Raw genomic sequence first — 14,404 nt, forward strand, 5'->3', positions numbered from 1 at the left:
TGCGTTGGAAACGGTTACCATCCGGTCCATGCGTTGGACAACGGTCACATCCGGTCCATGCGTTGGACAACGGTTATTTTCAGTTCATGAGTTGGACGTTTACTTCATGCAGTCTATGGGTTGGACGTTTAATTTATATAGTCTATGTTTTGGACACTTAATCGTTTTCTGACATGTCACTCATGTGAGTTTGACATGACACTTATGTAGATTTTGACATGATATTCATGTAAGTAATAACATGATACTCATGTGGGCTATGTCACAACACTGTTTTCATGCTCTGGTGTTCGTCGTATTTCTTTTATTATTATTACTGCACTAGAACCTTGGGTTTGGTATTTAGGAGTTTACAATTTGAGATGTAAGGTATATACATGAGGGTTTCCTTGTTTGGATTATTTCGCTCGACGTACCTATGCTCGTGTTGTAAATTTCTAAATACTAAAACCCTCTTTAGTAAGATCAATGATTTTTGATCTCTTATATATTAACTGTATTTTCTTATACAACGAGCCCTGTTCCCTTGGGGTTGGTTGTGATGTTACTCGCTAGCGCTTTGACGCTCGTTGTCCCTCCCTCTTTCAGGTAACGAGCCAGGAGTCCGGAGAGTCGTAGACTGATGGCGATGCATTTTAGCTTCAACTGTCTCTTTAGTTATATTTTCTTTTGGAGTTCCACAGTAGATTTTTATTTAGACATTTGAGAGTCTTGTTCTAGAAGTTGTAAAGGCTGTGTTCCTTATTTCCTTTTCGTCAGATATTTGTATTTGAGACTTGTTGAGTATTCCAGTTTATCTAATCAGATCTTGGCTTTGTATTTCTGTATGTGGGATGATGAGATATTTATGTGACTGTTATCATTCCATCAGTATATCTTGTATTATCTTTTACCTGTTTTGTACATACACCAGTTGTTGACTCTACTAGATAGATATTAATTGTGATGGTGAAACATGTTATTGCACGGTGTGGTACATGGCAGGTTTGACATTCTTGGTTTCACCTTGGACTGCAGCCTTGTGTGAACCCTGGGGCGTCACAATTGGTATCAGAGCTCTAGTTCCAGTATCCTTAGGATCATCATGTGTCGAGTCGTGGAGCTAGGATAGAGTTTCTTAGGATCCATGTATAGAGTCCGTAAGGATTTCCTAATATGAGTGAGGACGATATATGCGTATATCTCAAAATTTGAGTATTTTTTTTTATGACAACTATTTTTGTATAAGTTTGAAGTATTTGTGCAGATATTATATGTTGTGAAAATTTTATTGTGATACGCTATTTATAGAGGTCTATTTTGACTCCTAAACCCTTATTTTCTTTTGAGCAGAGATGTCAGAATATGATATGTCACGTACTCAGAGATCTGGACAGGCTGAACCACAGCAAACTCCACCTGAGCCGCAGCAGGCTCCCCAATACCTGGTAGATCTTATGGCTCCCCTAGACGCTAGGATAGCAGCAATTGAGGAGCTTGTGGCGAATCACATTACACCACCACCACCAGTAGCTGAAACCGCCATTTCTCAAGAAAATGGGACAGCTAAGTTCCAGAAGGACGAGGAAGGGAGTGCTAAGAAGGGGCACGTCGGAGACAAGGCAAGAACAAGAGACCTTTGATTGGATCCCAACAGCATCAGCAAAGCCCTCATAAGAAGGGATCTCAACAGGATCAGAGAGCAAGTCAGCAGCAAAAGTTCCGGGGATCTTGTTTTAACTGTCGCAAGGTCGGACACAAGGCATTAGAGTGCTGCAGTGCACCAACAAGAGCTCAGAAGGGAAATGGTCCAACTCAGCAGCAACGGAAGACTGAAGGGCAGGTTCTAGCAGTTCAGGAGGTTTCCCAGGGGCAGATTGTCCCATATTCTCCAGCACCAGTGACAGAGCAGTCTTTAGCCACCGGCAGAGTATATGCAGTAGTCCCGCATGATCATGGAGCTAATGGAGCAGTTTTGAAGGGTACGTTCTTTGTGAATCCCTTTTTCCACCCGTATTCTTTTCGATTCGGAATCGTCGCATTCCTTCATATCGCATGCATTTATGGCTAGACTCCAGCTTGCAGCTCAGCCACTAGACACCCCTTTATTTGTTTCCACCACTTTAGGTGAGGTATCGCTTCTGGAGAGCGTTTGTAGGAGGTGTACCGTCAGTTTAGACAAGTCGGAGTTCATAGTCGATTTGATAGTGTTTCATATGTCCGAGTTCGATGTCATCCTTGGTATGGATTGGTTATCTTCCTACCATGTTAGTATTGATTGCTTTGCGAAGACAGTCTGTAGCCGCCTCTCAGGGCAACCGATTTGCGGAGTCATTTCTGGCGTACATCAAGGAGGTGATGCGACGGGATCAGGGTGCTGAGTTATTGGAGACTAGAGTTGTCTCAGAGTATCAGGATGTCTTTCAGGACATACCTGGATTACCTCCGGTGAGAGATGTTTTCGTCGAAAGTTGCCTTCATCATTGATTTTATTAGAAACTTCAAACGTTACAAATGAATTCAAATAACGAAAATAAAAATTACAACTTTCTTGAAAATAAACACAAGATCCGTTTATCGTCTCTTGCTTGCGTGGGTCTTTGGCCTGTGACGGGGACATCGATATCCGTGGACTACCTGGCACTCAGATCTGTTCCAGAAAAATCGGACAGAGCTTCGTCGATTCGCGAGGAGATCTAGAAGCCTGAAGCGCCTATCTCGGCTAAAACGAGATATTTGCTCTTCTTAGAATTACCGGCGAAGGGTAATACTAAGGAACGGACACGGGTGATGAAGAATCTGATGAAGACCTCTTCTCTGTTGAAGCGCTCGACCACTCTTCACTGCAGCAGGGCTTCGCCAACTCTCCAAAAATCCAGATCCTCCAAAAATGAGGCCTTAGGTTGCTATTTATAGGCAATAGGGGCACCTAGGGTGCCTAGACACCCCTAGGGTGTCTAGGAAAAGCCTAGACACCCCTGGGGTGTCTCGGAATTTCCGAGACACCCCTGGGGTGTCTCGGAATTTCCGAGACACCCCTGGGGGTGTTTTGGAATTCCTGAGACGTCCGTTGAGGTGCATTCGATTGTTTTCACCGTAAATTCTTCGTCCGAACTCAGATTTGAGTGATTCCAAGTGTGGTGGAAGCTTGACGAAGAGTTCGATCCGCTCCGGTGGTTGTATTATCTGTAGAATGAACGAGACACGAAGGGCGTTGTTCTTTTTGCAACATCACGGGGCTCTCGATTAGCCCGTGCCTTTGTTATCCCGAAATCCTATCAGCTCACGTAGTTCGTCGATTCACTTCAATCGTTCATCGACGTCAATCGAACTATTTTCGATGCCTACAGATACCCCCTCCAAAGCGTTCCAGACTCGTTTCTTTTATAGGAAAGGCTGGAATACTTTGGATGTGATTGGTCTAGCCTTCAGTCGGCGTAAGGACCTGTAGTTAGCTTCAACTCTTGGCTCCTTCGATTTTCGGTCTATTCGATGCTTTGACGAATAGCCGAAGTTCTTTCGGCGCTGCGTTTATCGCTTGGCCGTCGTCGGAGTCTTGAGTCTACAGCTGCTGAATGGAGTTTGGCTTGTGTCATTGAGTTGACTTTGAACTACCTCTGTCACATTGTGTTGACTTAGGGTTTCGGATCACAGTATGTTGACTCTGGTTACAACGCGTTGACTGGCGTTGACCTAGGGTTACGCGTTGACCGGCGTCGACCCTAGGGTTTTAAATCGCCAAACGTTGACTTTGGTCGCAACGCATTGACTGGCGTTGACCTAGGGTTACGCGTTGACCGGCGTTGACCTAGGGTTACGCGTTGACCGGCATTGACCCTAGGGTTTCGAATCGTCAAACGTTGACTTTGGTCGCAACGCGTTGACTGGTGTTGACCTAGGGTTACGCGTTGACCGGCGTTGACCCTAGGGTTTCGAATCGTCGAACGTTGACTTTGGTCGCAACGCGTTGACTGGTGTTGACCTAGGGTTACGCGTTGACCGGCGTTGACCCTAGGGTTTCGAATAGTCAGACGTTGACTTTGGTCACAACGCGTTGACTGGTGTTGACCTAGGGTTACGCGTTGACCGGCGTTGACCCTAGGGTTTTGATTCGTCAAACGTTGACTTTGGTCGTAACGCGTTGACTGGCGTTGACCTAGGGTTATGCGTTGACCGGCGTTGACCCTAGGGTTTCGACTCGTTCGGTGTTGATTAGTATGGATCTTATCGAAATATCCAACAACCGACGAAAACAGGCGAATTCGGGCCTAACATAGGCGTACGGGGAACAAACAAGACCCGAGACACCCGTGGGTGTCTCAACCCTGGCCGAGACACCCTTGGGTGTCTCGGCCAAGGCCGAGACACCCTAGAGTGTCTCGGTTCTAGAGCCGAGACCCCTTTGCCCCCCTTCTTTTTTTTTTGTTTCCTTTTTTTTTGTTTCCTTTCTTGTTTTGGCTTTATTGCCTCTTTTGTTTTCCCCCTTCTTTTCAAACTTTCAAAAAAAAATCCCTCTCAAACTCCTTCTCCTTCCTTTCATCCATACTTCATTGTTTCTCTCTCTTTCAAGAACTCAAAACCCAAAAACTCCATAAAGAAATTTTGGATTTTGGTGTTCTCTCCTTGGCCGAAAATACCCTCTCCTCCAAGCTAGGGTTTCATCATCTTCAAGCTCAAGAAAAGCCTCTTGATTTGGTAAGTTCCCCTTCTTTTTTGAAAAGATTATAGCTTTATGCTTGTAATGGGGATACAACATGAACCTATATGCCAAGATCATAACTTTTCATTCTAATGATGATGGGTTGTGAGTATGGACCAAGATTTGGGGGTTTTATGCAAACATGCAATATGGCTGAATTTTGGGGGGCTTTTATGTAAAAGTGGACTGAAATTTGTAGGGGGCTTTATGTAAAATGGGACTGAAATTAGGTTTTGGATTGCATGTCCATTTGGTCGAAGATTCGAGGGGTGCTTTATGCAAGAAAACCAATGTTGTTTGAGGGGTTTATTTGCAAAAAGCAACCCACAAAGTGTAGAGGGGTTTATTGAACATGAGGGGTATTTTGGTTATTTCACCAAAATTCACCGCGAAAAATGACAATCATTGTTTCGCATGCACGAAATTTGTAGGTTTAACTAGACTTCAATTATGAAATCCTATTTATACATAGGATTTTAATTAAAGTTCTTAATTTCCCTTTTAAATTTCGTGTATTCATATTTTAGATTGTGCCTGACTTGCTGCTTTTCGCTACAGATTTTTAATGTCTCCCCGCCGATCTCGACCTCGTAGGAGTCGTTCTCATTCGCAGCACAGCGAGGAAGAGGTTCCCGCGACATCTTTTCCAGCGGCCTCTTTCTTTGGGGGTGAGAATTTACATTTTCCGTATCCCTGATTGACCTCTTCGCGGGTCATGAAGGAAGAACCGACACCCTCCTTCGCGGGGGTTAAGGTTTCAGACTTGTCTTGCTTGGCCAATTCAAGTCTTCTGGTATATTGGGGCGATTTTGTGTCGTCCTATACCTTATAGGTCGGTGTATGTTACCACGTTATTTACGTGATGATGCATACCGTTCTTCCGGTGTAGGACACTCAAAATCGTCTCTCCAATTATTCCGTGAATGAGCTTATCATTCTTCTTACGAGATGGATTTTCTGACTCCACCCTTGTGTTTTATTGTAGTAGAGTTTCCCGCGGGTAGCCTTCCTCCTCATGCCAATACTGGTTGTAGCCGGGAGGTCTTCTCTTCAGCTTCTCTCAGGCAGGCCGTTAGTCCACTCCCTCGATTTGACAGAGATCGCTCCGACGAATCCTGTCGCTTGATACGGGAAGGAGGGCGTCATTGCCTACGCCAGCTTATTACGGATGCCTCCTTTACTGTGGATTCTACCTCTACTCAGGCTTTAAAGAAGCCGAGTTTCTTGTTCGGAGATCACGTCAAGGATCCTGCTACGTTGACCCTTACCGAGGAACACTGGCTGACTCTCGACGAAGGAGCTCCCTTGTACATTCCCTCCATTCCGCGTCAATATTCTTTTAGTCACTTGAAGGGACAGGCCGTGGAGCGACAGATGTCTTGGCACCTTACTGATGATGCTGAGCGAGTTCAGTGTGGATATGCCACTCATCACAAGACTCCTGGTTCTAACGGGTATCATGATGTTCGTGGTCTTCGACCAGGGATCATGGGCCTTGACACTGCACCCCCAGGCGAGGTGTCAGCAGCTGCTCCTACCGTGAGTAACCGTCTGGCTCTTCTTGGGAGAAGGTTACCTCCACCGGATTATAGATGTTATGGTTGGGCTTCCTCACTAGCCAAGGGGTGGTGGGCACGCATGACCAGTTTCGTCTTGGCGCGCTGGGAGAGGGATTTGAAGAGCAGTGGATTGTATGCACCTATACGAGCCACCATGTACGGAATCCCGGTCAGCTGTCGCCATTTCTTGGCGTTGTTAGAGACCTACATGCCTGACAGTAACACCTTCCTGACCAGCGGTGGCGAGTTAGGGTTGGCCTTGCATGAGATGCATCAGGTTTCTGGCCTTCCGATGGGGAATTGTCCATATCAGGAGTATTTTCCATCGAACCAGCAGTTGGAGTGTATGAAGAAAGATACCCCCGATATGTATGACACTCTCTGGGATCTTACTTGTCACTATTATACCTCCTTGGCCCAGACTTCTCTTCTAACGAAAAGGAAGAAGCAGATCAGTTTGAAGCAGTTTGCTAGCTATTTGTTCCAGAACTTGGAGGGTAATTCCAGCGAGCCCATTCGTGAATTAGACGTGTTGACCCCTACCGCAATTAATGAGTTGGATCAGCTTGAAGCAGTTTGCTAGCTATTTGTTCCAGAATTTGGAGGGTGATTCCGGCGAGCCCATTCGTGAGTTAGATGTGTTGACCCCTACCGCCATTAATGAGTTGGTGGAGAAGGCTGAGGCTCGTTCTTACACCATTGCCAGTGCTGAGGGAGCTTTTCCTGCGGGAACCAAGTTTCGTTCGTTTCTCCGTCGTGCACAGAAGTCCATTGGGTCCCGGACTCTACTAGCAGGCTACCTTGCTCTCTGGTTGAAGAAATGTGTTGTTCCGTACCAGCCTTCAGACGCTTTACCTATCGAGGTGCTCTTCCCTGCCGTTCAGCTAGCTTACGGGAGAGAGCTTTCCCTGCTCCCAGCGATGGTTGCTGGCATCCATTGCGGGCTTAGGTGTCTAGTCAGCAGTTTTACCCAGATGGGTTCTGAACCATCGACTGAGCTTATTTGTCCGAAGGTCGAGCTTCCTTATGCATATCTGATGGCGTGGCTTGTCCTTCACCGTCCTGACTTGATGTCGGCGCCCAGCGTTGTTGATGTCCCCGTTCCTTTCATGCAGCTGTTGGAGAAGAGCAGATGGCTCGGGAACAAATTCAGTGATGTTCAACGAGAGCTTCGAGTCCGTAAGAGCTGGGAGTTCTTCAAGTGTTTTCCTCACTTTTCGGGTCGCTATGGTGACGTGCTGATTGACGAGGAGAAACCTAGAAGTGACCGGACTGTTCTCGACGTTGGTTGTTTCCGCTGGTTAGTGAACATCCGCGTTGGGTATCTTGTCCTCCGGGTGAAGAATCAATGCCACATAGAGCCTTACCTTCCCTGCCGCTTTGCTCGTCAGTTCGGCTATGACCAACTATATGTCGGGAATCCAAGCCGTAGCCTGCAGGTTGAGGGAGGACTTATTGATGGCGTACGAGCATGGCTGTGGACTATGGTGGGCTGCACTGGAGCCCATTTTGCTCTTCCTTCCTATAGGCGTAAGCCGCTGACCACTTTCCTTAGTTGCAAGTGGTTCCTTTCCGCCTATGAATCCATAGGTGTGAGGAGCCTTTCAGAGTTACAGTCCGAGCACTCGGTCCGGGCTGCTATGATGGCTGCTCGCAGGGCTGAGCTTGCTCAGAAGCGGAGAAAGGGGTATGCCAAATCTCTTCTCACAGATGATGAAGAGCTCCTTCCTACGGGTGACGACGACGAGACCTCCGAGGAAGAATATGTGGATGCAGATACCGACAGAGGAGAACTCGATACCGGTTTGTCCTGCTTCTTCGATTTTCCTTCTCCATTCTAATTGGTATAAACGACAGCTCTTGTTTGTTTAATGAAATGACCATTGTCACTTTAGGTAGGACAGTTGACGATCATGAGCCGCCAGCTCCTCGTTATACGAGCTCATGGTCCGACGATCGAGCTCCCACACACGTTGAGACGTGTGACAAGCCTGTGCATGACCGACCTGTTTGTCCTAGGAGGGTCGGTGCCCCGAAAAGGAAGAAGACCGTACATAAGGACAGTTGACGATCATGAGCCGCCAGCTCCTCGTTATACGAGCTCATGGTCCGACGATCGAGCTCCCACACACGTTGAGACGTGTGACAAGCCTGTGCATGACCGACCTGTTTGTCCTAGGAGGGTCGGTGCCCCGAAAAGGAAGAAGACCGTACATAAGTCCCATGACGGTCAGCGTCCTTATGGAGTGGACTTAGGAAGCACTGCCGATGGAGGGGAAGGTAACATTTTATTTTTATTTCTTTAAGGTGATTTTCCTTTTGGGATTCGTAACCATGTTTTATGCTCCAGGGTTCTTCGAAGAGGGCGAACTCCCACCGGGTTCGGTATCTCCTGGATCTGATAACATGGATTGCTTTATGCAGCAGATATGCGACGCCCTTCATGACGGGTCTCTGGGCATCGATCTAAACATTGATCTTGGGCAAGTGAATAGTGTTGAGTCCACCGTCCCGTATTCAGGTATATCTACATCCAATGATACCCTCCTCAATCATGGGGAAGGAAGATCTTCTGTTTTTGCTGCAAGTATTTTTTAAGCTTTCCTCATCTTCCAACATTCAGGTTACCCTGCAGATGTCGCGATGGAAAGGCCAGCTAAGGATGGAGCCTATCATGATGCAGGTTTCGAGGAGAGGGGGTGTGCTCCTGTACCAAGCTTCTCGAAACCCGATGCTGGCTTATTAGCTGACATGTTGGCTGAACAGACTACTATGGGAACCGAGAGAGCATTCTTTGGGAGTGATTCATTCATAGGTATATATCTGATCCCCTTCATCTTGCCTGATCTTTTGTCTGACTAACGAAGGATTAATATTACAGCACCAACCATTGGGATTAGCCCAACATCGATTCCTGGTATATCTAGCTTACCTCGGAGTGACATTACAGCACCAACCATTGGGATTAGCCCAACATCGATTCCTGGTATATCTAGCTTACCTCGGAGTGACAGACTCGTCGGTACGCATACGATTTAGGGATATCGTATTTCTCTAAGTTTATCTGACTTTTGACTAATATATGAGTGCAATCATAGGACCAGCCACCGGGACTGATTCTCTTATGATTCCTGGCATTCCCCAGATACCTACGGATGATGGACCTACAGGTATGCAGATGACCTTATCATCCCAATCCTCCTTATTTGTCTAAATTTTCATTTTGACTAATAAAGAAGTACAATTATAGGACCAGCCGCTTGGGCCGATACCCTTATGACTCTTGGCATTCCCGCTGCATCTGAGGACGGTGGGATTGCAGGTATGCATACGATCTTTTTGTCCCGATTCTCCTTATTTGTCCAAATTTCCACTTGACTAATACAGGAGTGTAACTATAGGACCGGCCGTTGTGCCTGATACTACTACAATTCCCGAGGCTGAAAGTCTGCATAGAAGTGGCGTCTCCCCGCCCTTGCCGAGTGGTATGAGCAATTTGCCTGCAGGGATTGATATACCCTCCATGACCACTTCTGCCGCTGTCTCAGAGCCTGTCGGACCTCAGCCTGAGGGGACCTCCGTTGGCGTTGGTATGCTCAGAGTTTGCCTTTGAATTTCCTTATCGTATTCGATAATGTATGCTCAGAGTTTGCCTTTGAATTTCCTTATCGTATTCGATAATCTACTGAACTTCTATGTTGTTGCTTGTAGGATCTCGATCCTCTCTATATGAGCGTGTCCGCGCCCTTTTGGTCGATACTGATCCTGACAGAGACATTTTTCGTACGGACCTCGGCTTCTTCACTGCCTTTTATAACGGCATGATCGAGAAACTTCTTCATAGAGGATACGGTTTCGATCAGTTCAGGCGTTCCTTTTCTCGCCACATGATGATGATGAGGGAAGAAGGATACCCGGAATTGGCCGATTCCTTCACCGCCGATTTCGCTGTCCTGGAGTCAGAGATCCGAGAGTTGAAGGAATTGGAGATTAATGGGGCTTCTTCTTTCGTGTCCTCTCAGCTGGAGCATAGGCTGGCACAGTGGCGTGACCTGAGATCTTCCATCGGATGCGAGCTTCAGTCACATGAGAGCTCCATTGCGCAGCTAATGGCTAATGTGGCGAGGAAAGATACGGATAGAGCTGAGTTACTCCTTGAATACATAGGCTTTGCTATTGTTACGGGAATAGGCTACCCGGCAACACGGGTTAGGTGTTGACTTATCCTTACTTAGGATTCAGGATAAAATTCCCCGTGCGTGTGAGGCACGGATTATGGTGTTATTAATAACAACCTGCCACAATGTTGAATATGTGGTCTTTTGTCCTTTTTTACGGTCAAAGACTAACCGGCAACGCGTGTTAGACGTAGGCTTTGGGATTTTTGGCAAACCCCCAGCCATCAACGGGTTTGATGTGCCTTTACCGATTACCGTTTGAATCGGGCTAGCATGTGAATTATTAAAACCCATTTCACATGTAATGTTGTGCTAAGAGAATTGCTTCTCTTAGACTTAATGCTATGATCTTGAATACATAGACTTCTTCTTCAATCGGTGAAAGACTAAACCGGCAACGCGTGTTAGGCGTTGACTTATCCCTTCTTAGGCTTCGGGATGAAATTCCCCGTGCACCAAGTGCCCGGATTGGAAGTTGAGAATTATGTCTTTTTCAAGAGCAAAGACAGACTAGGAAATGGGAGAGGAAGAATTTTATATTCTATCTCCCGGTGCTGAAGAGGAAGAATTTTATATTCTATCTACGGCCGGAAAGGAGACTCGGGGTGGGATCTCCACCCCCAGAATCCGGAAAGGTGAAACTAGGAGTGGGATCTCCACTCCGAGAATCGAAAAGATTCGGATAACCCTAACTGTCGGAAGGTTTTTGGTTACTGAACCAAAGATGAATTGTGATTTTGGTCCTAACTGTAGGAAGGTTTGACCAAGCAGGAGTTTGAGATGATCCTAACTGTCGGAAGGTTTGATCACTCGATTTTGAAAGTGGACCTCTCGTTCGTTGGGAGAATCGAGAGGGGATTTTGACTGTGGTCCTAACTGTATGAAGGTTTGACCAAGCAGGAGTTTGAGACGATCCTAACTGTCAGAAGGTTTGATCGCTCGATTTGAAGGTGGACCTCTCGTTCATTGGGGGAATCGAGAGGGGATTTTGGCTTTGGCCCTAACTTTTACAGTTTGGTCCTAACTTTTATAGGTTTGACCTGAAAGCAAAGAAAGTGGAATACAGGTAGCAAAGAAAGCGCCAACTCGTATTATCACTCAAAGGAAGACTTTAATGCTAGGTGATTAGGACCTAACATGTTGAGTCTGAGAAATGCCAACGACGGGTAGATGGAAATGTTGGTGGATCCACCGTCGTTTAATTTGATCAGCGGATGGTTTGGTGAGAAAAGATTAACCTATCAGAGGATTGGATCTCATCTCACAAAAAATAACTCGTAGATTTCTTATTCATCAATTCTACAATGACTGGGTTATCCCTAAGAATTCTTCTACTAATTTAAAAGGAAGGTTTTTAAGAATGATAAACCTGATTACGCATTTCCTGGCTCTGGCAGCGTCATAGTTCCAACTACCGAGACTACCAGAAGAGGAGGATTGAGAAATCATAGATTGTCGGATATCACCTTGAGGAGTCTGGCCTTTGTTGTGTTTATCTAAATGGCGTTTGAGGTGGTTGGTGTCGCTCTTATGATGAGCTTGAAAAATCTTGCCACACAACGCACACTTAGCCTTCTAGGTGAGGATCCTACAGTGTTCATCTTTGGTGACGTCGATCTTCTCGTAAAAATTCCACACATCGGATCTTGGCCTTTTAGGAGCTCTTGGTGCAGATTCGTCGCCACCGGATTCGGGATTAACTTCGGTAAGAGTAGACCCAGTAGGAGGACTCATTTCAAGGTCGGGAGATAGGTTTTGCTCTTCATAATCAGATCCGGAAGCCATTTGATGAAAGGATTAGAAAGTATAAGAGAGTATAAGAGTATAAGAGAGTATAAGAGTATAAGAGAGAAGTAGATGAGTTTTGGTGTGAAGAAAACAAATGAAAACCCCTCTATTTATAGAGTCAGCCACCTAAACAAATGACCAAAATAAAAGAGATAGTCTTTTTATAAGACTTCTTTTACACAACAAAAGGAAAATTACAACTCTTGAGAAACAAACGCAGGATCGTTGTTAGGATCGCTGCTTGCGTGGGATCTTTGCCTGTGCCGGGAGCGCTTTGACTCGTGGACCACCGAAGCACAGATTCTGATTGAACCGTGAGGGGTTTAATGATTCTTCCTTCGTTTATCGAAGTAAGAATTTGAAGCGAATATCTTATCGATGTAAGATGTTCACTCTTCCAAAGATCAAGTCTGAGCTTAGATCTCTAGGACTCGCTAGAAGCTTCTTGAGGATGTTTGTGAAGAAGGAAGACTCTCTCTCTTGCTCTAATTCACCAAAACTCAAGGCTCTCTGCTTTAATCTCTCTGAAAAATGCTCAGCCCCTGTCCATGATGACCATAGGGGGGTATTTATAGCCTCCTTAGACGATAACTGAAGAAATAACCGATCCACAACTATCTCTTTAGGCGCGGCAGCTGATGCTGTCGCGGCTAAAGGGCGCGACAGTCGACACTGTCGCGGCCAAAGAGCGCGGCAGTCGACACTGCCGCGGCTAAAGGGCGCGGCAGTCGAACGTTCATACGTGTTTGAAACAGTTCTCCCACGACCTTTAACCACCTTTTTCGTGGTTTAACTGCTTGTACACGTCAGCACACGTTCTATTTCTGATACGCCGCCACGTGGACTTTAAATAATCATCAGATAACTGTATTATAACTGCTGTAGCATCCTGCTTTAACTGCCGCGGCACCATAGGTTGCAGCGGTTAAGCCGCGACACCATAGGCTGCCGCGCCTTAGCCGCGGCACCTTGGTCTGCCGCGCCTTAGCCGCGGCACCATGTCCTGCCGCGCTGCAGCCGCGGCACCATGTCCTGCCGCGCCGCCATATGTTGCTTGATGACGTGTATATTGTTCTTCTATATCGTCTTGAGTGGTGTTTGAATGTCTGTAAGCATTTTTTGATGTCTACAGATACCCCCTCCAAAGTATCTCAGACTCATCATTTCTCAGAGAGGGGTCTGGGACACTTTCGATATGATAAGCTTTCCTTGCAATCTCTCCAGTGCGACTCTCTTTCCTTTACGTCTTCCGGTAGTATTCCGTGCAGGACGTAATCGATGATGGGGAAACGCCAATCTCGGGGTTCAAACTCAATTTGGGTTGAGTGTGTTTCCTTAATCTCTTCTTCTTCGTCCTCTTCATCATAGATCGGCACTAGGAGTTGGTGGGTCCTTACCGTAACGAACTGTTCTGTTTCAGGAGGCTGCGCCAGTGATACGGCTAATGCTGCTAACGCGTCAGTGTAGGTATTCTGTAGCCGTGGAATATGTTCGATAAAGAATCCTTTGAATGATTCTGCCATCTCCACTGCCATCTTATGGTATGGTATTAAATCTTGGCTTCGAACCTCGTACTCTCCTTGAACTTGTTTAACTATCAGTTGAGAATCGCCGAAGGCTTCGAGATACTCCACCCCCAGTTCTTTAGCAAAACTGAGTCCTATGAGTAATGCATTATATTCGGCTACATTATCTGAGCACGGTTCCGTCAACGAGTAAGCTCGAGGCATCACGTGCTTTCCTGGGGAAACTAAGACAACTCCAACTCCGGAAGAAATCTTAGAACTTCCAGGAGCACTTGCTACAATAGCTGCTCGGGAAGCGCCATCGAAGTACAAACGCCATACTTGTTGGTGCGAAGTTGCGTTGACTTCGTGGGTTTCATCGGGTAGATCGTCATATATCTCGGCGGTGTCCGTAGTTGGATTAGCTGCCAGGAGATCACAGATGGTCTGTCCTTTTACTGACTTCTGTTGTTTAAAATGTAAGTCGTATTGGGACAAGAGTAAGGCCCATTTTGCTAACCGCCAGCTCATGAAAGCCGGTTGAGTCATGAATACTCGGACTGGGTTAACTTTAGAGATGACATAAATGGTCTGTCCGACCAGATAATGCCGTAACTTCTGAATAGAAAACACCAAGGCGAGGCATTCTCTCTCAATCATAGGATATCGAGATTCGGCGCCTACCATGGTTCGGCT

The sequence above is a fragment of the Asparagus officinalis genome, chromosome 2, assembly GCF_001876935.1.
Source record: "Asparagus officinalis chromosome 2, Aspof.V1, whole genome shotgun sequence".
Taxonomy (NCBI): Eukaryota; Viridiplantae; Streptophyta; class Magnoliopsida; order Asparagales; family Asparagaceae; genus Asparagus; species Asparagus officinalis.